At 36.2% G+C, this 27,793-nt stretch overlaps 1 protein-coding gene and 1 long non-coding RNA gene across 3 annotated transcripts in view; one reads left to right on the top strand and one right to left on the bottom strand.

Moving 5' to 3' along the window:
* LOC119624877 (uncharacterized) overlaps positions 1-8,604 on the top strand; it is a 263,450-nt gene extending 254,846 nt beyond the window's left edge. Inside the window, exons 4-8 of the long non-coding RNA XR_005241003.2 lie at positions 300-447; positions 890-1,045; positions 2,813-2,968; positions 6,535-6,631; positions 8,447-8,604. This is a non-coding gene — a long non-coding RNA (uncharacterized lncRNA). The remainder of the gene's footprint in view (positions 1-299; positions 448-889; positions 1,046-2,812; positions 2,969-6,534; positions 6,632-8,446) is intronic.
* ZFPM2 (zinc finger protein, FOG family member 2) overlaps positions 1-27,793 on the bottom strand; it is a 478,449-nt gene that overhangs the window by 10,476 nt on the left and 440,180 nt on the right. The window lies entirely within an intron of this gene.

Genomic DNA, 27,793 nt, shown 5'->3' with positions numbered 1-27,793 from the left:
TTGGGATGTGATAGCAAATGCTCATTTATTTTATATGTTTAGACAGGCAAAGCACTTATATTTTGTTATCTACACTCTCAGGCCTAGATATGTATCCTACACAGTTATGCCTGAAATAATGTAGCATACTTGATATGTTATAAAGCTCTTTTTTTTTTTCCATTGTGTATAGATTGGAAGGCTGTGTATTGCACTCATTAAGCAGCCAAAACTTGTACCCATTTTGATAAGACATATTGCTCTGTTTATCTTTCAACATAACTGTCTTTTCAACTGCACTTCATTTTTTCTACCCTTAGAGCTGATGGTTTTTAAACAACTTGTGGTAAAACTCTGGTGGAAAAGATAACAGCAGCATATGATATGGCAGAGTTGCCCAGAAGAATCAGAACATTGTTTTAGAGAAACGTTGGGCAATTAATTAAGCCAGCCGATTAAGTTTTAAAGGTAAGGAAACAAAACCATCTGTGAGAGTATATGATTGTTAAAAAATAAAGCTAAGACTACAGACCCCAAATTTGTGTGAAAGTTTCAAAGTAACAAACAAATATACTGTTAAAAAATAAAGCTAAGACTACAGACCCCAAATTTGTGTGAAAGTTTCAAAGTAACAAACAAATATACTGTTAAAAAATAAAGCTAAGACTACAGACCCCAAATTTGTGTGAAAGTTTCAAAGTAACAAACAAATATGCTGTTAAAAAATAAAGCTAAGACTACAGACCCCAAATTTGTGTGAAAGTTTCAAAGTAACAAACAAATATACTAAAATGCTAGAAAACAACTTTTTTTTTCACTTTGACACGAATGTATCTGAAAGCATACAAGTTTACCACAGTTGAATAAAACAGATTTATTTTGCTTTGATTCACTTCTTTTCAAATAATAGAAGCTAAACCGTATCATGTCGAAATCAGAGGAGCGATGAAAATGTGAGTGGTGGTATTTCTGCTGTTCTTCCCCATAGAAGGCTTCTGCAATTAGCTTCTATGTCTTCCTTCCCTTATGGGCATTCAGATCCAAACTACTTGCAACTGTAGACAAGGTAATCATTTAATCATTTGCACCTTATCTTTCCACTGAACTACAGTTTATTGAGGCTGTGTAATGAAGAGATAGGGGAGACACAGCAAGAAACCACAACTCAGGTTTAGTTCATATGGTCTTTCAGAGTCACTAGACTTCAGTCATTAACTTTACATTATTGGTTAAGTCCAGCTATGTGTACCTTTCACAAAAGTAAGGAAAGAATTGGACTCAGGTGCCCAAGAGAAATTGAGGTTTTAGAGAAGATGCCCAGCCACAAATAATCTTTATCACTGTAGTAAGCTATAGGGTAGGACGACTCAAGAGTATTTATTCTCAAATTTTGAACCAAAAGATTTAGTAAATTAAGTAAAATTGAATTCAAAAATACTAACTTCAAATAAAAGTGAACAAAAAAATCATTTGTATGCATCATTAAATGACTTGGCAGTTGTAATATATATTTGTGTTTTCAGATGTACCCAATAATGTTTCAAATTTTATTACCTTTATCACTTTATCTCATTTGATGGTTTAGTCAGAGCATATCATTCTAAAAGGCTAAATTAGACTGAAAATGTACTGTTGGACTTGATGAGAAAGTTATCTTTGGATTTAATCTTTCAAATCATTCACTAATCAGCTATTCATTCAAATCTCTGCTGCGTGCTAGGCTGGGCGCTATGGCTTCACATGCAGCTCTACAATTAGAATACACACATATATGCAAGTATATTACAATACCACATTAAGGGTGTCATCCCCTAATGCTAAAGAGAATGTGAGAGGAGTGAGTAACTGCCCCTTCTTGGAGAAGTTAGGCAAGCTATCCAAGGTGATGTTTTTATTAGCTCATGAAGAACAAATAGAGGTAAAACAGCAAAAACGTGTAGGCAGGACGAGGCAGGTACATCATTATTGCCCTATAAATGAGCATGTGTGAAGGTTTAGAATTACAGAAAAGTCACCCCAGCGAGCAGCTGGGACTACAGGTGTGATCATCACTCTTGGCTAATTTTTTTTTTTTTTTTTTTTTTTTTTTTTGAGACGGGGTCTCCCTCTGTCACCCAGGCTGGAGTGCAGTGGTGTGATCTCGGCTCACTGCAAGCTCCGCCTCCCCGGTTCACGCCATTCTCCTGCCTCAGCCTCCCGAGTAGCTGGGACTACAGGCACCTGCCACCACGCCTGGCTAATTTTTTGTATTTTTAGTAGAGATGGGGTTTCACCATGTTAGCCAGGATGGTCTCAATCTCCTGACCTCGTGATCCACCCACCTTGGCTTCCCAAAGTGTTGGGATTACAAGTGTGAGCCACGGAGCCTGGCTAATTTTTAAAAATATTTTTTTGTAGAGATGGAGTCTCACTATGTTGCCCAGTCTGGTCTAGAACTCCTGGGCTCAAACAATCCTCTTGCCTTGGCCTCCCAAAGTGCTGGGATTGCAGGCATGAGCCATGGTGTCCAGCCAGGAGTACTTTCTTTGGGCCTGATAAGCTAAGTGGTTTATGTAGTTCATCTATTTTAATCCTGTCAATTACTCTGTGAGGTAGGTAATAGTTCCCTAGTTTGAGAAAACTGAAGCTTAGAGAGGATAACTAAGTTTCCCAAAGCCATACACAGTCTCAGTGGCAGAATTGTGACTTACACTTTTGTCTGTCCAACTGCAAAGTCCAAGCGTGCATGTGTGTGTGTTGTGTGTATATGCGTATATGTGCATGCACAGAAATAATTCTGTTTTGAAAATGCAAAGTTTGGGGTACCTGACAGACTTCTGGTGAATTTATCTAGGAGAAAGATGGAACTTGGAGAAGACATACAGGCTGAAGAAAAAAAAATGTTTTGGAAGTGATCTGCACATTCTAATTGACCATGGATACTCTCTGCATTCATGTGGTAACCCAGGGAGAGTATGGAGTGAAAAGAGGATCACCAAAGAAACTTGGGGTATCTCAACATTTAGGATGTGCACAGAGAAGACGAGATCATTAAAATGTACCAAGAGCTTATATTTAAATGTTAGAGGGAAATCAAGAGAATGGCACCACAGAAATCAAGGGTTGGATTTCTTTATAATTGTTTGGCTGAGTTTTTAGATGGTGAATTTAGAACATACAACTTGAGGGAGTCATTCATAGGATGTAATAACCCAAATATTGTAACGTAACTTCAATTACTGATGCTAATAAAACTTTCAGAGTGTGATCACTCTTGGGGGATGTTTGGGCAATGGAACCAGACTGCCTAGGTGGAAATCTTGGCTCTGCCACTTATTATGTGTGTGACTTAGAACTTGTCACCTAAGCATTCTACCTGTCAGTTTCCTCATTCCTGAAAATGCGAAAGATGATAAACAGGGCTGAATTCATGATGTTATTATGGGGATTAAATGAGCTAATATATGTGAAAGCTTAAGAACAGCACCTGACATATAATCATATAATAAATAACATATAACAAATGTTTATATAATTGTTAGCTATTATCGTTTTAGTTTAATCTGCTTGGGGCTATTATTATTCTCATTTCTTACTGCCCTGCTAAATCCAAGAGGAAAGAAATCTCACCAGAAAGAAAAGGCACACCTGTGAATCCAATAAGCAGATCTGTCTACACTTCACTGGAGGCAGCTAACTCATTTTAGAAAAGAAGAATACGGTTGCATTTGTTTGTGGATCACAAACTATTGTGGACCAGTTAGAAACAGAAATAGTTTCTAGCAATCTTTGTGGATCTGAAGGGGCAGGAGAACCAGTTTCCTGTTTTAATGCTTCAGAGCTGAGATAAATATGGCCTACTTCAACTTACAATTGTGTAGAGGGTAGTAGTATTTACGTAAATTAAGAAGCTATACAAGCACATGAAAATGCTAAGTCATGTTGACATTTAGCTACAAAATCTTGTACCCTTTGACCTCATGTTTAAAACAAACCACAGGATATTACATTTGACTCTAAAATGAGAGCACCATTATCAGAAGAAAATAAAAAAGAAAATAAGAAGTGTTGTTAAGGATGTAGAGAAACTGGAACCCTTGTGCACTGTTGGAGGGAATGTAAAATTGTACAAAATGATGAGTTATCCAAAAATTAAGACTAGAATTACCTATGATTTTAGTAATTCTACTTATGGATATATACTCAAAAGAAAGGAAAGCAGAGTCTCAAAGAGCTATTTGAACAGCCAAGCTCATAGCAGCATTGTTTGCAATAGCTAAAACGTGGAAGCTAATATCCAGAACCTACAAAGAACTCAAACAAATTTACAAGAAAAAAATAAACAACCCCATTAAAAAGTGGGCAAAGGATATGAACAGACATTTCTCAAAAGAAGACATTCATACAGCCAACAGACACATGAAAAAATGCTCATCATCACTGGCCATCAGAGAAATGCAAATCAAAACCACAATGAGATACCATCTCACACCAGTTAGAATGGCAATCATTAAAAAGTCAGGAAACAACAGGTGCTGGAGAGGATGTGGAGAAATAGGAACACTTTTACACTGTTGGTGGGATTGTAAACTAGTTCAACCATTATGGAAAACAGTATGGCGATTCCTCAAGGATCTAGAACTAGATGTACCATATGACCCAGCCATCCCATTACTGGGTATATACCCAAAGGATTATAAATCATGCTGCTATAAAGACACATGCACACGTATGTTTATTGCGGCACTATTCACAATAGCAAAGACTTGGAATCAACCCAAATGTCCATCAGTGACAGATTGGATTAAGAAAATGTGGCACATATACACCATGGAATACTATGCAGCCATAAAAAAGGATGAGTTTGTGTCCTTTGTAGGGACATGGATGCAGCTGGAAACCATCATTCTTAGCAAACTATCACAAGAACAGAAAACCAAACACTGCATGTTCTCACTCATAGGCGGGAACTGAACAATGAGATCACTTGGACTCGGGAAGGGAAACATCACACACCGGGGCCTATCATGGGGAGGGGGGGAGGGGGGAGGGATTGCATTGGGAGTTATACCTGATGTAAATGACGAGTTGATGGGTGCTGACGAGTTGATGGGTGCAGCACAGCAACATGGCACAAGTATACATATGTAACAAACCTGCACGTTATGCACATGTACCCTAGAACTTAAAGTATAATAATAAAAAAAAAAATTAAAAAATTAAAAAAAACAAACGTGGAAGCAACCCATGGAAGTATCCATTGACAGAGGAATGGATAAGAAACATGTGATCTACACGTACAACTGAATATGATTCCGCCTTGAAAGGAAATTCTCACATATGCTACAACATGGATGAAGCTTGAGGACATTGTACTGGGTGAAATGAGCCAGTCACGAAGAGACAAACAGTGTATGATTCCACCTACATGGAGTACTTACGGTATCCCAAATCATAGAGACAGAAAGTAGAATGGTGGTTGCCCGGGGCTGGGGATAGGGGGTTGAGGATTTAGGTTTAGCGTAAATAGAATGTCAGTTTGGCAAGATAAAGAGCTCTAGAGATGGATGTGGTAATAGTTGCACAACAATGTGAATGCCACTGAACTATACACTTGAAAATGGTTACGATACTACATTTTATGTTGTGTGTATTTTATCAGAATTTTAAAAATCGAGAAAAAAATGAGGGTACTTCTTTTTTCACTACAAAACATCCTCTGTGAATCTAGAACGTTGGCATACAATTTTTAAGCCATAACTAAGAATAAGAATATAACTTTTAAAAAGTGGCTTCATATGAGATGATTTTAGGAAAACCAAAAAAGAGAAAAAAAAAAAAAACCCATAAAGAAACACAAAGCATAAGATCTTCTTCCTTCTCAACTTTCCTAGCAAAGCTATTTAACAAACCCCATTTGAAAGTCAAGCACCTAGTGAAATGAAGTTGCTGCTAAGAAGGAGTTCACTTTATTTGAGCATATTAACTCTTCTCATTTGAATGAACTCAGGAGACTTGTGTAGATCTGAACATGTTCTAACGATTTAGTTCCCGGTTACTTGATTGATGTGAGTTTCTGCCTGTGTTTCCAGTGCCAGTGGAGTGTTCCTGTTGACTCTCTATAGAGATGAAATTAAAGGAATCTGAACAGATGTTTTCTGTGGCTTTCATAAGAAGCAATATGCTTAATGTGCCCCAAATTTCAACCAAGTGCATTTCCAATACACTAATCCATATTAATGCTATATTCATATGAAAACAAAGGCAATTCTGTAAAATTATTGGTTGGACATGTGGCAATGTAAATATATGCTCCATATCATTGGGTTCTGCATCCTTGGATTCAATCAAACTCAGATAAAAATATTACCCCAAATTACAATAATGAAGAATAACACAAGTAAAAAACCAATAAAGTTTTATATCAGGTACTCGAACATCCTCAGATTTTGGTGTCTGAGGAAGGTCTTGGAACCAATCCACAATGGATACTGAGGGACGACTGTATCCTTCATTGATAAAACTGTTACTATTTTGTTTACACTGCAATTCAAGGGTAAATGTTCTTATTTTAAGGAATTACACACTAATAGTGAAGAACAGGTGGCACCTGAAATCACGGAAAATGTATTTGTCCTCAATGCAAAGATGAATTATAAAGAGCACTTTATTGGTGAGTAAGGAAGTTTGGTTTGGGTCTGATTTCGTTATTAGTTACTGTGTGAGCTTGGAAAATCGCATTACCCACATCATTTCAAATGACAGCCTTAGACTAAATATTTCTCATCATCCAGTTGTGAGCATCTTTTTATGCTTCCATCGTCATGTGCTAATAATAGTAATAATCACAGATTTATTAAGTGGTTACTATGTGCTACACATCTGCACTGTGCAAAAAGCTTTGCATGAATTATCTTATTGATTTCCCCTAAGGAAGCAGTGAGGTGGCTTTTATTGATTCTCATTTTACTGTGGGATCATGATGCTGGAAGTGTAAGTTGTTCAAAGTCACACAGCTAGAGGGGAACTGGAAGATGAGAAGGAAATATGGGAGATGGGATTTGAATAAGGCAGTTTGGCTCTAGATTTTATATGAAAAACTAGGTGTCCCAAGCCATGGCGCCATCTGGTGTTCACTCTGTAACACTCCTACCTTCATTACTAAGTTTGAATAATTGGCACAGTTCTCTCTCTGAAGGAATTTATGAAGCAGTATTAGGCAGGTTACATAGTTACTAGATAGTTTTTAAATGCATAGCTACAATGTGGAGAATAAAATTTATGTATGATGTGGAAGTGACTCCAAGTTACTTTATTACTTTATTTTATTTTAAGATAGGGTCTCTGTCACCCAGGCTGGAGTGCAGTGGCAATCACGGCTCAGCTCACTGCAACCTACATCTCCCCGCTCAGGAGATCCCCACTACAGCATCCCAAGTAGCTGGAATCACAGGCGTGTGGTACCACTCCCAGCTAACTTTTCTATTTTTAGTAGAGATGGGGTTTTGCCATGTTGCCCAGGCTGGTATTGAACTCCTGAGCTCAAGGGATCCTCCCACTTCAGCCTCCCAAAGTGCTGGGATTACAGGTGTGAGCCACCATGCCTGGCTGACTCCAAGTTATCTTGTAACGTGACTAACCTCATTAAAATAGCGAACACTTAGAAAGCACTTACTATGTGGCAGGCACTGTTCTAAGCACTTCACATACATTAAGCTCAATTATTAATATAAAATACAAACACAGCACTTTCCCAATTCCTTGTTTAAATTGCAAGTTTAGCTGGACATTAAAAAGGGCATCAAGAGTCGACCTAACCATCAAGCACTGACTGGCGACCTGGACTGTACAGAACAGTCACAAGGGGAACTTAGAACCAACGCTGATTGTGGGCCGTGTCCGAGAGCCATCAAATCAGCCTCTGGGACTGAAGTTTGGGCTTCAGTATTTTTTAGCTCTCTGGAGGGCTTGGTTTTCTTCCATAGTTAAGAATAACTGCGATAGGAGTAAACTATCTGCACTTCATATAGTGTAGAAAGGGTTAAGCTTGATGAACAAAAAAAGTCTCTTGATGATCAAATATTTCACAGGAGTGCTCAGACAATTCAGTAGAGAAGATGTCCATTTTGAAACTCAGAAAATTACACTTGAAAATAGCTTTTATTTATTTATTAATTTATTTGAGAGGGAGTTTTGCTCTTGCTGCCCAGGCTAGAGTACAATGGCATGATCTCGGCTCACTACAACCTCCGCCTCTCAGGTTCAAGTGACTCTCCTGCCTCCCTGCTGGGATTACAGGCACCCGCCATCAGGCTGGGCTAATCTTTTGTATTCTTAGTAGAGATGGGGTTTCACCATGTTGGCCAGGCTGGTCTCAAACTCCTGACCTCAGGTGATCTGCCCACCTCGGCCTCCCAAAGTGCTGGGATTACAGGCGTGAGCCACCGCGCCCAGCGAAACTACCTTTGAATGTTCCCTTTTCCTGCAGTGTTTGAAGAATGTAGGAATGATGAATGAAATGGTGAAGGAAGTGGATAAACAATGATGTAATGACTTAGCCTCATCTTTCAACTCAATAAGCCAGTGAGGAACTTGGTAAATTTGTTGATTATGTTTAGTTTTACAATGCTTAATTCTTTATTATTTTGAAGTGATGTATTTTATTATAAGGAATGATCAATAGTAATGCATCCTCCAAAACTGTGGAAAGATCATATTGTGCAAACTAGAGCAAAAAAATCACATTCCTCCTGCATGGGCATGAAATCTTTATCAAATGACATCAGGCACTGAAGCAGCTATCTGATACCTTCCTTGCTTCCACCAAATGGAAAGGTTATTTTAGGATTCTCTCTTTGTCTGTCTCTTATGCTGCAAACATAGTCACTCTCCTCAGTCATCATACTCACAATACCACCCCCTTCACAAATAAAGGACAAATACTTATTCAAGTTTCCATGAAAAGGAGTAACTACTAAGACCTTGACATTCTTGAAGAAGCATATATTTGCTGTTCTAAGTAATGTTTATGATCAAGGTTCTTGTGCAACCAGATACGGTTTCTAACAGGAAGCTTATAAATTTTTCTTATAATTGCTGTCAAAACTGCAGTGAAGTGTACTACAAGTTTTGATAATAAAGAATAAAGTCACAGTTCAAACTCGATTATATTTTGGAAATTCATGCTCCTCTTACTAGAAGCAGTGGCCTTAAATATCTTCCCACCCTGCCAAATTTTTCACTTGCACTTTTTATTATTTATGAAATCAGTCTCTGCACAATGTCATGCAGACCTCTGCTGATAAACTCTAATTAAGATTAAGACAAGCCTTTTGGAAAGGATCCCATCATTAGCAAACATGATAAACACAAAAATACTCCCTACTTGTCAACCAGGAGCAATTCAGTAACCTAACAGTATTATCTGTTGCTAGGTTACAGCGCTGACAAAGCTTCAATTATATTGTTCCACCATACCTATAGAGTTCTGTATAAGCAAAATGTATCCAGAATAAAAGCTTTTAACTTCATCCATGCTATCTGCAATTCATGGCTTCTTACAATGGTAAATATCAGGTTAATAATTACATAGCACGCTGAAAAATCTTTTCCAGGTGTTATGTCTATACATGTTTCTTTCTAATTTATCTGTGTGATTGATAGACGCTTGCTTTATAAAAATAAGGAAATGCAAGCAACGTGAAGCTGTAAACCTCTAGCACAACTACGGGGGCTCATCAAGATATGCACCTAAGCTTAGCATAAAAATATATAACAAATTGAACCAATTAAATTACATTTAGATTTTGTATTACTTTGCCTCAATATATAGTAGGATAAGGAGCCTCAGGCAATAGATAGGAATATCAGTGTGAAACTTTATTTTAAGCTAAAAACAAACAAGCAAACAAACCGCACACATTCTCACTAACAATACAAAAGGAAATAGATGGTTTAAAATAACAAGTTATTCTAATGGCTTTTCTAAAGACATTTAAAAGTTAAAGTTAATGACTTTTACTGCATAGCATCGTCATTAAGTCTCATTTCTCTTTTTTTAGACTAGGAATTCTGGGGGAAAAAATCAATAAAACATTCCCCACAATACAGATATTTAATAGGGAAAAACCAAAGTAAAAGACGTCTGTGTTAAAAAAAAAAAAAAAAAAAAAAAAAAAAAAAAAAGACAGTTTCTGTGAATCAGGCTCTCAAAATGATTTTACCATGGGTAATTTTTATGGGTTTCATAAAAATTTGGAGAAAAAGTAATTATGCATAACGGAACCAGCATTTTTAAATAGCTCTTGCATAAAATATGCTATATCATATACTAAATTGCTGCTGCATTTTGCTTCCTCAAGATGTAGATTGATACTTTTGCATTGATCTAAAAAGTCTATCACCTCCACATACCATGGAAAAAGATGGTCAACTGATGACAAGCACGTAGTTAATGAAGATTACACATTGGCCTATGAAGTAAATCATGATCTCTTGTAGGCACATTCAAGTAAAATTAAAGCCATTCTCTGGGGGAATAGGCCATTTAACACAGAAACACACACACACACAAGCACACACACACGCAGACATATACAGAGTGGTATCATGTTTCTGGAGGTGGAGAAAAGTGGAATACTTACTTGTTTGGTCATTAACTTCTTTTATTTTTACTAAATAATTAGAAAAATCTCACATGATACCTCCCTCTGAAATCTGTTTTTTTTTTTCGTAACTGGGAAGTGATTGGTCAGAATAATTCCTTAAAAGCTAAATAACTGTCCCATTTCAACATCGCATGTGGTAATGCCTAGATCTCAGGGTTTAGGCATTAACACAGGACATATATCTATACGTAACCACATTGCTTAGTACAAATTTTATAATGAATTCAAATCCAATACTGTTGAAATTCTTGACAGTGGAGTAGTGGAAGGAATAGAACTTATAAATTATGGGTGCCCCTTCTTTGAAAACTGCTTTGGAGGTTTCTTTGTGCCTTGGCAAATACAGTAGGAATATGAGGTATTGTGTGGATCCTCCTGCACAGCACCTGATAAAAGAATAAAGAGCTGTGACATATTCTTAAAACAATAGAGGAATTAAAGGGAAACAATGGGCCAGCTGCTTCATTAATACAATCAAAAGGGAGCCCAGCACAGAGGAGTACAGATAATTAAGCACTACTCTTTTAGCCTTCCCTTCTATAATAAAATTGCTTAAAAATGTATTAGCTACTTCATAGTTGTTAGATAGATCTATGCACTTGTTTATTTAGAGTTGATTAATGCCTTTTTTTCCTATGCAGCAACATGCCAACTCATAGTTTACAATAGTTTTTGAATAAAATAGAGTAAAATAATTGATAAAGATCTGCACAATACACAGCAATAAATCAAAGCATTTTGCAAAAGGTCTTTCCTGTTTTTAAATGATCTTTAACGTTTTTCACTTGTGCTAGATAGGCAACGCAGGGCATTTGGGGGCATTCAACTTTCCCATGCTGGCACTCCTGACAGCTTTTTATAGAACATCCTAGCAGTTCTTGGGAGCAGGGAGAAAGTCAGACCTGACCAGCTACTCTGGAGTGTGCCTTTTGTATTTGGACCAAAGGAGAGGGCAGCTTTTTCTACAAAAATTATTCATTGCCTTTTCCAATCAAGAGGAATGGACAAATGGCAGAAACCATTTGCCAAATCCACTATTTATCCTTCATTAACTTGATTATAGAAAATGAAAACGCAAACTTTTTATGCTCTTTATGTTAAAAGACATTTTACAATTTAAGATATCAAGGCTTTTGTTGTTCTTCAGCTCTTCTGTAAGCAGCCTTTCCTCTGATGTCAATGGAACATTTAATTGCTTAAGAACTGGAAAATCGGGAACTAAATGCTTGTGCTGAATATTGGAGTTGGATAAAAACTGCACTCTGGTTTTCTCCCAAATGTTTTTCCATAAGCTTATGTCAACCCAACTTTAAAATTACAAACTTGACTAAACCATGTGGCTAGTTTCTATTCTGATGATTTCAGGACTTTAATTGAGTAACCAAGACAGAATTAGAAAGAGGAAGCAGGGAGATAAATGGATAGAGATGCTCAGCCGTATTTCTGAGACTAAGAGAAGATTCTGCTTTTACACATATGTTATATATAATTTAAAATGTATCAGCTGAAGTCATATTTCCAAAGAACTTTCTGTATTATGTCAATATATTATAGGATATGGAATATCTATTTCTGGCTATGAAACCTGGCTTCTGACTTCAGTAGTTAGTTTCCTATTCACTTCGTAAGTTTTCCTTGAACATCAGGAAATAAAAGCATATAGTTAGTAGCTATAAACAAAAATAACTAGTTTAGGAGGTATTGTATATGATTATTTATTTGACTATTTTTGTCTTGACTAGGCTCACAAAACTTACTTTGTTAGAATGGAAAATAAAAGTAGATAAATAAGAATTGTTTATAGGCTATGAATAATGAAGTGAACTCCTTCAAGTATACATATCTTTGAACACATCAGGTTATAAACCAAGTCCTTACACCAAGGCAAAAAACTAGTAAATGGTGACCATGCTATATTGTAAAACTAATAAGTTACAGTATCCTCTTTTAGCAAATGTTTTAGAAATGAGCTTAAAGTAGAATGTGTGATTTATGTGTCACTTCAAATATTATATGCTTTATTACTTAATGTAAACTCAACAGATAGTATATAGGTCTGATTGGAACTTAGAAACAAAGAAACATGAACAGACTCATTAATCTATGTAATTAGCTGTGGCAAACAGGAAGTACTATCATTCCATTTCACAGAAAAGGAAAGCAAAGCCAGACTGATTAAACCTGTGTGTTCCCTAAACTCCCCTCTTCTCAAATAGGGCATTCTCTGGCCCAAGCTTGTAACAGATCCCTGCTAGATTTTTGGTTCCTGTCTTGTATTCTTTCCACAGTACTTTTTAATTTTTATTTTTTATTTTTCCTGTAAGAGAATGTCTCCTATTAAGATAACTTCCTTTCTTTTTTAAGAAGCTCATGAAGCTTCCTTCTGGAAAGTAAACAGAGTCATTGTCATCAGGCCCAGATTTCTATTTAAGCGTAAGCTCAGAAACTTTTGTCCCGTGAATAAAAAAGCACTCAGAGCTTTCTGGAAAACCTGAATTAATGTGTTGGAGGCCATGGGGCTCAGGTATCCTACCTTGGGTTTAATCAAACAGATAAGCTGTTTTTATGGGATTTCAACAGGAAAAGGCCTGTGAATGAAGCCTCATCAGCATTCTGGGGTTTGTGTCCTGGGTGCTTAGCATAAACTTGCAATGGGGCACTGAGGTAGCCATCTGACTGTATGGCTCTCTGACCAACATGATTTTAAATGACCAGCCAAGAGGTGACATACACCCCAAAGGCGAGCTGTCAAAATTTCGCCTGCAGCTGATAAACTGATTACAAAACTGCTTAAGACTCTGCTTGTAAACAAAAGCATTTATCAACTAATAATTTGCAATAAACTGATGTAACTCCCAGCTGAGCCCCTAACTGTAATTGTCTTTACCATCTGCCTATTAAAATACCATTCTTCATCAGCAATCAGGAGCAGAAGGGAGGAAATCTCCACCAAAATACACAACTTGTAAGCTTATGAATAATCTGATTGCATTCCACACTTTCATTACGACTTGTGTGTTGGGTATGCTTAATTTTCATTCTTGCTAGCCTGGGAATGCACTGAAATTAGGTGGAGGGAAAAAGAAGAGGGGAGGGGGGGAAATGAAACACTCCGCCTGCTGCTCTGCAGAGGAATAAATTATACAAGTTCATCATAGGAGGCTGTTTGTAATTCCTTTCTTTCTTCTTCCACTTCTCTGTGCAATATCCATTGCGGTATCCTGATGAAAACCCCCCAAGCACCAAGCTGAAAATGAACCTCTCTATTCCTTTGTCAGCTTGTCCATTTCTATTACTCTTCTTTGTTTTGCTTTAAAAAAAAAAAAAAAATTCCAAGAGGCTCATTAAACTTCTCTAAGGAGTAAGTTTAAAAGTGTCAACTGCTACGGAGGAAGGGCGTGAAGGGCTGGGTGGATCCAGGGGGTGGAAGTGCCAAGTAGCTGGCAGGACCCTGTGTTTGCAGGCCTCAGTTTGCCACCACAGATGGATGGCGTCCATCTTCAAGTCCCCCTCAAGCACTTAGAGGTTTCTCCTCCTGAAAGCTGGATTTCAGCATCAGTAAGTTCAAACAGTCAGAAATTCCTTTCTTAGAAGAACTTCTTCCCCTTCGCTGCTGACCAGATGCTGCTACAGAAGAAAGAAACTAGGAAAAGGGGTTAAATTTCTGTGCTTTGTATTTTTCTGGAAACTGTCTCTGAACAACCAACATCCTTTTATGCCTTCATAAAAGTTTATTAAGTTTTAAGTATATTTATCTGAGTTTTTTCTTCACAAAATATCCTACTTACTTTTACAAACCACAGTAATAAGCACACAAATTTCCCTGACATTGACATTTTAAAATTAAAAATACTATACTTCTTTTCATGTCCCTTTGCTGCCCAGACGATGTTCCTTTTGTCAAGTTATTCCTGTTTTCAGGAAACATGTTATCTCTTCAGCAGAGCTCAGTAATTCCACTGATGGAGACCGTAGGATACGCTATTACGATGAACAATGACCAAGACCCGTTATTAAGGTTCAAATTCTGGGGATAACAATAGGTGTCAAGCTTTTTAATTATAAGATATAATTATAAATTGATGTTTGTGTTTTTTATTTCATTTTTCTAAGAGCTTCTGCATAGGTAATTATTTTTCTTTGCAATCTACTGTTATATATAAGAGAACTAGTAATTGCCTACTGGAGGAACAGTGGAAGTGGCACACAGGCACCATTTTCTTATTGTGCCTGGTCTAGAGAAGAAAGCTAATGGGGAACAATGGGTCTAATTTTCTGCATAGATTATGGAGGACCTGAAATGCAGGCAAAACCAAACATGACTATGTTCCTTGATTTTCAGAGACATATTAGGACAAAAAATTGCCATGGATTTTAAACAACATGAAAATTGTCAGACACTAATTATGTGAAGTCTAATTCTTTCTAGAAACACTTTGTTTCCTTCTCATCCTAGCTTTCCAGGCTTTGAAATTCTTTGGTCATACAGATTATTTTTAATTAATAAAGAAGATGTGGAGTATGAATGAGTGTGTTTCATTGTGTTGATTTGTCATGTCTTTTACAAACAGTAACAAGAATCTATAACACAATTTAACTCATAATTTAAGTTTTAAAGATGACTAAGATCAAACTTCCATGTTCAATGGTTGCTTCAAAATATCCACAAATAAATGGTGGTGGGGGGTTGGTTTTTATTTTATTAATCCTTTTTTTTGCTCTAAATAGATATTTTCATGTCATGATTTAGATAAAACTAGAAAATTCTAATAGTGTAGTTAATTAGTTCTATAACTAAAACTTTTATGATCGTCTATTCTAAAATATGAAAATTCAATCCATTCCTTAGCTGAAAGGTTTTTATTTTATTTTTAAAAACTATTTACTTTACTCCAAATGAATATTTTCATATCATGATTTAGGTAAAACCAGAAGACTTTAATACTGTGCTTATTACTTCTACATCTAAAACTTTCATAATGTTTTATTCTGAAATACAGAAATTCAACCCTTTCCTTATCTGAAAGGTTACTGGATTTCTATTTCTAAAATAAAACACTGTCATGTGAAATAAGGGCTATTTATAGTGCATAGATGCTCTTTTATTTTCTTCATGAAGCTCCCTTTCTCTATATGTTGGTATATATATACCTAGGCTCAATTTCAAATGACAGTGCCTCCGTAAGAAAATAGTTTTGAAAAAGTAACAACCAGCAGATGGCGCTCAGTGCATTCCTTGAAGTCAGCCGGAAGAAAAGAGAATGTGGGCTTTATTTATTTAATTCTATTCTACCTTAAATGTGAAGTTGCTACACCAAGGTTTATAATCCCCAAAGATTTATGTTAACTGACTAAACAACTTCGTGGTAATTTACAGACTATCCTCCAATGCTCAACTAAATGGCACTGCATTCAACTCACGTGCCCATGTTAAGATAACGAAGCATAAAGATGTAACTTTCCCCCGGAAACAGGGTAAGAACAGAAGCCTGGGTTCCTGAAGTATAACATAAACTCACCAAGTGAGTAGGGCTAAATTTTCTGGTTAAAATAAGGCAGTTTCCATTCCTTTACTTTTTAGCACCTTGCTTTATTAAATGAAGGATGCAAAAATCTTATTTTTGAATGGATTCATAACCTGCATGACAGATATTTTTAAGTCATCTTATAATAAAACCCTTTGAGCAGATATTTGCACTGAGACACATATACTGCTTCTAAATTTTAAGAGGAATTATGTGTGCTGAGGAGGAAAACAACAGATTTGAATGGTTGAGACAATTATACATAGAAAACTGATGTAACCCTTTACAAAGTCTATCTGAAGTTATATTCTTCTGTCGTCCTTCCTCTTTACCCCTGCCTGCTTTATCCTCCTTCAAGCAGGGAAAGTCTTTGCTCTGACCTTTAAAAGTTCATTATTCTTCAGTCATCACTGGGTGTGTCTATAACTAGCAGTATTTCATTTCCTCTCATGACAAAGAGTGTAAGAAATTTTACCTGAGCATACTTATAAATCCCTATATGCTCACCTCCTCCCATCTGTTACTGTGATTTTGTCGCGGACTGAGTGCTTTTCCCCACTTGAATTTAACTTTGCCTTGCATATTACGGAGGTAGTCATCATCACACTACATTCTTAACCCTCAACCCTTGCCATTCTTAAGTGGAAGTTCCGGACCACAGTCCCAATTATATGGCTGCTTAACAGTGGTCTTAACCTTTAAGGTTTCAGTTGTTGAATTTCTAGGCAAAGTCTCATGAAAGCAAATGGAAAGTGATCTTGAAAACCTCCATGGGATTGTGTGTAATAAACATCATGTAGTATTCCACCATCATCTGTGAGGACCACTTAAAGCATGTATTTGTAGAAGATGCACAATATAGTTACTCCATAATCTGATTCCCATTTAAGAACATTAACATCTCTCACAAATTATATTAGCATTAGTAAAACAAAGGAAATTAAAAACAAGTGCTCAGTTAACAGAATAGCACATCATCTAATTTCAAAGGAAGAAACGGGGCTCCAAGTCATTGTAACTCCATAAACAGAAGAAGGGCGTCCTCACTCTGCCCTGTGCTTTGAAAATCTGTCTTTCAAGGTCGGCCCTTCACAGTCCAGTTAGGAAGGGCAGCGTGGAAGGCCGGGTGGCTTTCTGCCAAGGCTGTTGCAGATGAGTGGGTGATCTTAGGGGAATGAACGGCAAAATCTCAAATTTTTGCTCGTGTGACGATAAAACCAGAGCCAGCTAATTTTTCTAAGACTTGTATGGCCTTCTGTTGCACTTCATTGTGCAGTTTTGAATGATAAATTTTTCTATACATTAATTTGCACAAAAGGGTCAGTGCTATACTTAAGAGCACACCATTGTTTCCAATAGGAGTAACAAAAATGTATTGTCTTCATCCTGAAATAGATACAAACAAGTATAGAAAAAAATGTGCTGTTATCAATACCTTTAAGAGTAAAGAGAGAATTCTTTTCACTGTTTCCCAGATTCCTGTTATTTGGATGATGTTGTGACAGGATTTTGTAAAATAGATTCATGTTTTATATCACATATCATTAGATGCCTCTAGGTATGAGTGTTAAGGAAAAAGACGACGACGACAGTGGGAATCCTCTTCAGAGGAAGTTCTCTCCAAATATAGCATAATAGATTGGGCAAAAAAAAAAAAAAAAAAAAATCTGGGTACATGAATGAGTGACAGAGAATAATTTTATACTCAGTCATAAAGATTATCAAAAAGTTCACTGGAAACACTGACTTGGACAGTATTACGACTGTTACTTCAACATATTTCTCTTCCTTTATCAACACTCAGAGTCCAGGTCAAAAATATACTTTACAACTGAGCATCTGCATCCTAGGAAGGCCAGGAGTGAGCAGAGCAAGAAGGAGGAAAGTCATCTAGATATAGCTCCCTAGAGGAAAGATAAGGAGATTGGCATTGCTTTATGCCTTTCTTACTGGGTGCCCAAGTCTATGTTTAAGCCGCACCTTCCTCTCTGTGAGTTGTTTGTTTTGCTATATTTGCTCCTTTGATTGCTTGATGTTTGTTTTGGCAAACAGATGCCTAGAATGCTTTAGTATTGCATTTTGGTCTGGAATTTCTAAATGAAGCTTTGTGGTTTAATAGCCTAGAGTAGCCAAGGTATTATTCAGCAGAACAGAAGAGTTAACTTATTATCTAAGTAACAAAATAACATGTCCTCTAAAGTTGAGTTATAAATTGAAAGAACTGAAATTATAAATTATTGGGTAATATTGTTTAAACACTTATTGTGAGATCTTATTTTATTCACGATAATTTGGGGGGTGCGGGGGCAGAATCCTTGGTCATGAGTTGCCACATTAACAAAATTTAGAAACAGAAGAGAAATACATGTTTGAACATAAACTCACATGACTATTTTCAGTTAACTTCCTTGAGATCAAAACCTTCTCCTTCTCCTTCTCCTTTTCTCCTTCTTCTTCTTCTTCTTTTTCTTCTTTTATAAAAGCATTTGTAAGTTCAAAGACCCGCACTCTAGGTATTACAATAATGCATCATTGCCATAGCTCATCTCTCTGGCTGTCTTCCAGAGCGCTGTGTTACATAGTCAACTCCACATCATAGGAGAACTAGTACAGGGCACTTGTAAGGGGAACACTGTTACTGGCACCTAGAATATGCTAAGGGCAATATGTTGGAATTCTGCAAATCTCTGCTGCAATTTTTTCCCAATATTTTCATGATTCACTTTTAGCTCTGAGCTCACTAGATCAAGGATAGTGAAAAATCAGTCTGCCATCTATTCTACCTATAGCCTGAGAAAATTAAAATATAAACAAATAAAAAGGGAAACAAAAAGTGAAGGTGGACTTATGAAGGGAAAAAGAGAATCAACCCTTTCTCAAATGTTTTTAACACACATAAGAAAAGTACAACAGATGATCTTTCTGTAAATCACCATTGAAATGGAGGTGAAACAAGGCGATGTCTTGCTGAGGTTATGGTGATTTTTTCCCTCCGTACATAAAGGGCCCACCAGAATGATCTAGTTGATGTATTCAGTACAGCTAAGAAATTAGGGAGTGGAAGATTGCTGAAGAAAGAACTGAAAAAGTCAAGACATGATATAATTAAGGCTTGAAAAGGATGTCAACAGAGGTAGGGTCAGACGAAGGACAAATTGTAGTAATGTTTTATAAGCAGTGATAAGAGGAAAGACAGGCAAAGGAGATACAGCATAAAAAATACAAGTTCAAGATCAACGCTCATTATAGGATTGTGGTCTTGGAGAACCAACTAAGCTCTGACATAAATAAAATGATAGTAAAGTGAGAAACCTGAGTCCCCCTTCCAAGCCCTCTCCCCTCTTTCCAAAATAGAAAGTCAGAGAAGAGTGGGAAGTCTAGGAGAGGTGAAAAGGACAATATTCTTATGCTAGAGAAGAACATTTATCAGAATCTTTGAAGTACCCCATAGTAGGAAGTTGTCCATGGCCCAGAAATGTCCCAGTAAAGTCTCGAAGGGACCTGCAAGGATCAGAGAGTCAATCAAAGGAAAATGTGGATGAAATACACTCATAATAGATCCTGATTTTTATCTTGAGTAGCTAAGTCTAGCTCAGAAGAAATGCAAGAGGTCTACTTTTATTTTAATATAATAGGTGTTTCATAAATGACCGTGTTTCCTTCGTAGGTGAATATGTGTTTTGGAGGATAGAAAGTAAACAAAAATATGAAAATCCACCCAAAACATGAACATCCTGATAGATGGCAAACTATCCTTGCAGAAAGAAGCCTGAGCTAAAACGTTTTCTTCAACCTTCCAAATAAAAGATTTTGAAATAAGACAGGACTTGCAAATCTATAGGTACATTTTTATCTTACTCCATTCAATGTTTCTCATGAGATTGTAAGTATTTATGCCTGATAGGAACCATGGGGGACTTCTGGATCTGTTAGAGATGAAGAAAATCAAGCTCCAAGGGGTTAGATGATGTGCCAAAGGTCATAAAGTATGTATGTATGTATGTGTGTGTGTGTGTGTGTGTGTGTGTGTATTTGTTTTCACACGGCAGTAACTTTTCATTGCTTTGTAGTTTATGACTTCAACTGTGGATATCTAACTTTTTTCCAAACAATTTTACAAGGTAGGCATTTTTATTATATCTATTGTAATAAAGAGTTCAAAGGATAACTCATTCCAATTTATAGAGATTCCAAATGCATGAATGGAACCCAAGTCTGCCCACTCCAAAGTTCTCAGTTATGCAACCTCTCAATTAGCTCAATATAACAGAATCAAATCAGCAGTCTAACAAGCCTGGAAGACTCTCATAACTGAAACTTCGATAAAGGATCTTTATCCATTTGGGAGAGAACCTTGATGGTGGAGTGTAATTCACATGTGCAGTGTGGCTATAACATCCCTCTTTCAGAGGGTAAAACTTGTAGGTTACTGAGATATTATAATAGAGGGAACAAGGGAGTTCTATTGAATTAATAAAGAGATGATTCTGTGCTTCTAAAGATATTTATACATTTCTCAGCTTAACACAGTGGAAAATCTATTTTGCTTTTACCAGATGCTTCTACTTTCCCAGGACTTAGTTTTATTAATGTTGTTATATCTAGGAGGTCATTTTATCTTTTGGATAATACATGTGAATTTAACTGCAGCTTCTACAAATGATAATGAAGGATAAATGCATAAATCAATAAATACAGTATAAATTAATGTCACCCAAAAGTAAAGAGAGACGGGGGGAGGAGGGGGAAGAGAGAGAGAGAGAGAGAGAGAGAGAGAGAAGAATATGTGTTTGTTCCCTCATTAAGGTAAATTTTCTCTTAGCATGTGAATATATGCAATTGCACATTTAACTGGAGATGCCTGCTATAAGGTCAATCAAAATTATTTTCATCCGTTCACTGGAGGACATGCTAAAGCAATAAATAACAGCCTCCCCCACTCCCTGCCCCAGTTCTATGTACATTTCTGCAGGAAAAAAATAGATTTTTGTCAAACATCTACATTTTGGAAAGAAATGGAAAGCTTTGACTGATTTTGGAAATTAAATCATTTAGTAAAATAGCAACAGAAGCTTAGCTGTTCCAAGTTTAAGATATCAAAAAGCATTTGAACTGCTAGCCTCTCTTAGTCTCTCATCTGGCAGCCAAAATTTTTTTTATATTCCCTGATTGTCTATTTTTCCCCAGTGAAAGTTATTACATTCCTTTACCCATTTTTTAATCAAAATCACTTCCAACTTATTTCAGTCTGTCACAATAATATTTTCATACGAGGAGTGTTGTAACCTAATTCCTTCATTTGAATAATACATTCGTTTTTAATTACTGCAACTTGATCTCAGATTATTCAAATAACTGTTTCATTTTTTATGCTTACCCTGACCCCAGTGTATTTATAGGCTTTTATCCTTACCTGATACCAGTGTAATGTAATTATAGATTGTATTTTAATCATCTACTATATTCTAGTGAGTTTGTTTAAATCGCTCCAATCCTGAGCCTTTTATTTCTGTGCCTTTTAAAATTCTACAATGGCATTCTCTTTGCATAAAAGCAATATTTTTGTAGTTTACAACAATGAAATGAATATTTTGCATGCATTGCTGGCTACAGTTCTCATTTAACAATTTTTAAAGTCACTATACAGGATGGTATGCAAAACCAAACCATGCTTTGTAAAGCACATCGTTTGAAATCTTTACACCTGTTTGTCTTCCAGACTGCACCCCAACCCCTCCATCTCCACTGTTTTAAAACCACAATATACATTGTGATCATGATGATTGTATCTTCGACTGGCATTCAAATTCCTTAAATAGTTACTCTGTTGTAGCAATAGAGGCCAAGTGTCACTGATGATAGAATAAGCTTATCTGATATAAATTATTTTCACTAGCATTTTTACCATCAATCATTTCATAATTTGCTTGACTATTTCCAAAACTGTAACCCTCATCAGGAAAATCCAATATCATTGACCTCCTTTAGTGTGGTATCTGAGTGTTCAGCAGGATGGCTGATTTTAGTAACAAATTTAACAAAGAGCCAGAATTTGGTCTGAGAAGATGGCTGGCAATATCGCCAACCTATAAAGGTAGAGCAATCATCTTCTGATCAGATTTATAGGTCTGAGAAATGGATTTTACTGAATGAGTCTGATTACCTTCTCAAAATCCTGGAATCACATGAGACTCCTCAGTGTCTTCACTCTTTATAGCCCATCCATCACTAAAGTCCTGCCAATTCTACATCCAAAATATCTTTCAAATCTCCTTTCCTTCACCTCTAGCGACCTTAAGTTCAGATCCCATCAACTCTACCTCCCAATGCCTAATCCCCTTACTTCCTGCCTTGTATTTTTCCAACCAGAGCTGCGCACTTTTGCAAGAATGTGTGGCTGAAACACAAGTCTGATCCTGTTCCCCACTCACGTAAGATCTTTGAGTGGCTCTCCGTTGCCTACAGGAGGGAACTCAAGCTACTTACGATGACATCCTAGAAGTAAATTGTCATCCTAGCTATCACTTTTGATTATGAGAAATCAAGCTTATCTAAACAGATAACATGTAATTACAGGTACAAGCAAACACTTTGAGAGAGAACACAGATGAGTGAGAGGTTAGAAAGCTTCGATTTCTGACATTCATAGTTAACGCACAACAGGACTTTTCATAAATCATTGCTGGTTATGACTATAGACAAAATCGTCCAAGTTTCTATCTACAGCTTAGACTTCCTCTTTCTCCCTCCATGCTCTGCACTTTATCTTTAATCCCTTCTTTTACTCAAAATAGATAAAACTATGAAGGTAAAGGCCGTAAAGATAAATACAACACCCAAACCACATAACAGAGTATAGTTTTAAACCACTGACTGCTTTCACATTCAGTTTAACCAGTCAGATTTTGGCTAAACGTTTACTTATTGTAGAGTAAACTACATGAGGCCCCTTGAAAAACAATTTCCAAAAATGCCAGTGACAAGTTATTAAAGTTCAAATGAGAGGACAAAAATATTTGCCAAAAATATCAGAAACAAGAGGTCACCTGGCATGCCATTTTCTTCTCCTGTTGTAAAATCTGCTGGATAAAGAGCATATTAACTTATTGAACCGATGGCTAGAAGTCAGTCAGAAAACCTTGAAAATATGTTACTATTACAAAATGCCTTAAAATGCTAAACAAAATAATGGCATGAAATAGGGAGTTGGGGACGAGCTGCCTGATAACTCAAAAACGAATTATGCTGCTTTTTCCAACCTCCATAGAGAGGGGCATGCTTCCCTTCGGATTTCTTCTACCATTTGGTGCAACATTCACTTTGGCTATATTCACACAAGCTTCATTAGAGAAGTAAAATGCAATTGTCTCCAGAGATCAAAGGACAATCTATTACATAAAGCGACTGGAACTCTGGAATGAAATAATATGAAAAGTTAGAATTTTACGGTGAATCAATATGTAAATTGTACTGGCATACTGTGGCTAAATGCAGAACTGAAGATTAGCTTTATTAAGGGGAAATTCACAGTGGCTTGAATGATATGAAAAAATATGAAAAGATATATGGATTCTAAACAACCTATTTTACATACTAGATTAAAACTAGCATTTGTGCTATTTTAGAAAATTTAAAAGCATTGATGGTTAACTATGATTTTACTAAGAAATATAGAATCCCCAAATAATAAGTACTGTGATTTTTACAACAAAATTCATATTCAGTGATTCAGGACCTCTAAAGGATAGTTTATGTTAAAATAAAAACAAAATAAAGCCTGTTATCAACTATGTTCAGTGGGGAAATAAAGTGACATATTGTACACTGACCACATGGTCCTGAAATCTGTAAGAATTTTGCTCTTAAATCAGACAGAGGACTTAGTATTAACTGTTTCAAATCAAAGGTCATTGTGAATTCTGAAAGCTACAGCCCATGTTTGCCTGAAGGAAAGGAAGAGAGGTGGAGACAGGTAAATCAAACTTCTCTGCACACTAGGGGTTCTGAATTGGACTTCTTTTCAAATGCTTATCGAATACTTGGTGTTTTTTCTTCTAAATGAAAATGACAGATTCTAAAACACCTTACTGTGTATTTCAGTGCATTACATCACTTAAGTCATTTACAAAATTGTATAAAATTACCCTGAAATCGCATCAAGTATAGCAACGAACCATGAAACTAAAAGAAAAAAACATCATGAAAAAACACATTTCACTTTGCAAGGGAAACATAATCGAGTCAAGGTCTAAGAATGAAACAGTTACTCCTTTCACGTTCTTGAATACAATCAAACTTATTACAACAGTCTTTGAATCTATGGAAGATTTTTTTTTTTCTAAAAAGAACACACTGACTAAATAAAACTATTGATTCAGTGAATTATTGAAAAACGGAAGTAAAAAAGTCATAATAAGGATAATAGAAAATATCTATTAACATTCTACTGAAAATAGAAGAAAATTATCTATAAAAATCCTGAATGTATTCAGCAAACATTGTTTCTGCAAATTAATTTTTGGAATAATTTGACTTTGAGTATTTTCAAATGAATGTGTGTGTGTGTGTGTGTGTGTGTGTGTCAGAGACAGAGAGAGAGAGAGAGAGAAAGAGAGTTTTAAACGTTGATCTAGCTTTACCACCAAAATTCTACAATTTTAAAGTTTGGTTCATGTATCACGAGGCAATTAATTGCACTTCTATCTATTCCCTGGGTTTTATGATTATAGTTCTAAAGGATCAAAGAGAGTCCTGGATACTTACCAATTAATCTTTAAATGACTGGAAAAACATAACAGGCTGAAAATATGGTCAATAAAATAAATATCCTACTCAAGTTCTAGTATGCTCCCATTTCCAGATCCTGAAAGTAATTAGTTTACTATTCAGTTTCCGGGAAAAGCCGATTTTCTGCATTAATAACAGCTTATCTGCTATGCTAATTGGCTGCTGGGTAGGTAGGTTCTACATGTTCTTAGGACCGTGATGTTTATGACCCCACTTTTTTTAGATATGAAAAACAGCTTCCAAATCTTTAGTAAATCACCAAACCCACTTACTGATCTTACTCCATTTGCCAGGCTACCAAGGATAATCATCCCGACATAAAGCAGTGACCTTTTAAAAATCAGACAGATCTAGGTAAGGAACTCAACTATAAATATTTAGCAACTATGTGACCTTGGGAACTCTACTTAGCCCTTCTGAGACACAGTTTCCTCATCTGGAAAATGGGGATTATCCTGTGTATTGGAAGATAATTGTTGTGTAAAATCACTTTACAGGAAGGACATAGCACAAGGTTGAATACGGAATAGTCACTTCAAAAATGTTAGTTCTACTCTCTTCTCATAATTATTTACTTGGAATGGCAAGAACTCTTTCCTGGAAGCTTTAACTAGGGCAGATTGTAAAAAATCACCTGCTTGAGGTATTGTCCCAGAAGATATTGGCCCTAGAAAACACATTTCGTTTGATACTCTGTTCTTGGCCCTGGTCTCCTTTTGGGGAGTGATTTATATCATTGATTTCAGACTGTTATTCTGGAAGGAGATTGGCCCTGTATAGTTTTCAGACCTCTATTATTTGCTGCAATTTTGGAATAAATATGCACTTGCTAATATTCTGTATGCTAGAAATCTAGAAAATAGTTATTGGCTTCAAAACACCAAAACTCTTGAGATTTATATAATTTTGCCATTTCACGGAGTTCCAAATTATTAGGATTTTGTTTTGGTTTGTTTCTCAGATCACAGATTGAGTTTTAAAAGCTGGATAGATCAGGGGAAACTGAAAAAAAAAGAAGGTCATTGTGATTGATACGATATTTTTATTTTTTCTCTATATTTTCTATGAACATGTCTATTTCTTACATATAATTCACATTTATTTAAATAAATTTGAAGAGGAATTTTTAAAAATCGCTTTCAATACGTATGTTAACATGACAAATACTAGTTTCACCCATAAAGATCTACTCAACTTTAACAAGGTAGCTAGACGGGAAACACTATGGTAAGGTTAAAGGTTATATCAGGTGTTATCAGTACTGTGCCATTGAGTGTGGATTTGTTTACATCCAAAATCTGGCTAAGTGTTTAATTGTAAAATTTTAAAGTGATTGTGAAATGGTGTGTGTGTGTGTGTGTGTGTGTGTGTGTGTGTGAGATATAGCATTGTTTGGGGCATTAATTTTAAAAATAAAAACTATAAATGTGCAAAAATATTTATATGAACGACACTCCTGAATAGAAGCTCCATTTCTAATAGTTAAACTTGATGCACATACTGGTCTCTTGGCACGCCCAGCTCAGAGCCATCTGTTACATTGGCATTGTGCCCACTCACAAGGAGTTATGCCAGTTTAACATGATATAGGTGACACCAAAATGAAGGTTTGAGAGGATAGATAGCGGAGTGAGCTATGAACCCTCCTGTACTCAGGACCCTTGGTGGCTGTCTTTATTGGAGTGGAGGATTTGTGTTAACTCTATGGACTCTGTGTTACCAAAACCTTCATTCCCCACCAAAAAATTCAGTGTGCTGTCTGTCACTCAGAATATTAAAAATGTTACCAAAGTGAAGAAAATCAAATACTGTAGTCTAAATCCTTGCACCATCTTGGAACTAATACTATCATTACATATATTCTTAAGTAGGTCAAATGCATCATAAGCACTGATCATTGATTTTCAAAGGGACTTTCAAAAAGCTATGAACTAACATATATAATATGTATGTTTCATGGGAAGGAGCAGTACAAAAAGAATCCGCAACTTAAATTATTGGTCAAAAAGTTTCTTAAATGCTTTCCTATAGTATATCCATCAATTTCATTGCATTTATGTGCTTCAGTCCTTATGCTAATATATTGAGTTTCTACTCTATTGCTGCGGAACAAATAATAAAATTTTTATTTTTGAGACTATTGTTTTTCTAACAAACTCCCATAACTTTTTACAAAATGTTATACTGTTAAAATCTGTAAAGCAGCCTATTTTCCATTGTCCTGCACTTTTCTGAGTTAAATGTATTTTTTCAGGAGGGAAGTAAAACACAAAAGTCTGTAAGGGAACTCAAAGAACTATCTTTAGACAAGCCCGTGCATCAAATCATCTTGTGTCTAAAGAGACATTAGCAGGACAAAAGCAGAAATACCCATCCTGATATTCTTGGGACATCATGAAATTCTCCTTAGTTCCTTCATGGCTAAATACACAGTCTATGTACTTACAAAAAGAGAAATAATTTAAGAAGACAAAGAAAACTTTCAGAAAATAGTCCAATTGATTTTATATATTCTTGACATTGTAATTCATGGGTTAGCATCACCCGGTCAGATTAGGTAGCACAAAACATAAGGTGGCAAATAAGAGATAATTTTCATCATTAATTCACGTAGTTTCTCAACCTGTATTCATAGAACACACATGGGTCAAGGAAATGTGGAGCACAGAGGGTGAGAGAATACATAGAGCACTCCCTCAAAGTGCTTAGTGCTCTTAAAAGAAGGGTGTAGATTTCTCCTCTACTGTCCTGCAACACTGGCCCCTTAGTAGGCCTTACATTCCGTTGGATCTGTGTACTGAGATGCCAGTGGATCTCTGCAGAGGAAATATTCATGATGCCCATGAAAATATATCC

The sequence above is a fragment of the Chlorocebus sabaeus genome, chromosome 8 (genome assembly GCF_047675955.1).
Source record: "Chlorocebus sabaeus isolate Y175 chromosome 8, mChlSab1.0.hap1, whole genome shotgun sequence".
Classification (NCBI taxonomy): Eukaryota; Metazoa; Chordata; class Mammalia; order Primates; family Cercopithecidae; genus Chlorocebus; species Chlorocebus sabaeus.
The sequence above is the reverse complement of the archived record's forward strand: the minus strand, read 5'-3'. Positions and strand labels throughout refer to the sequence as shown.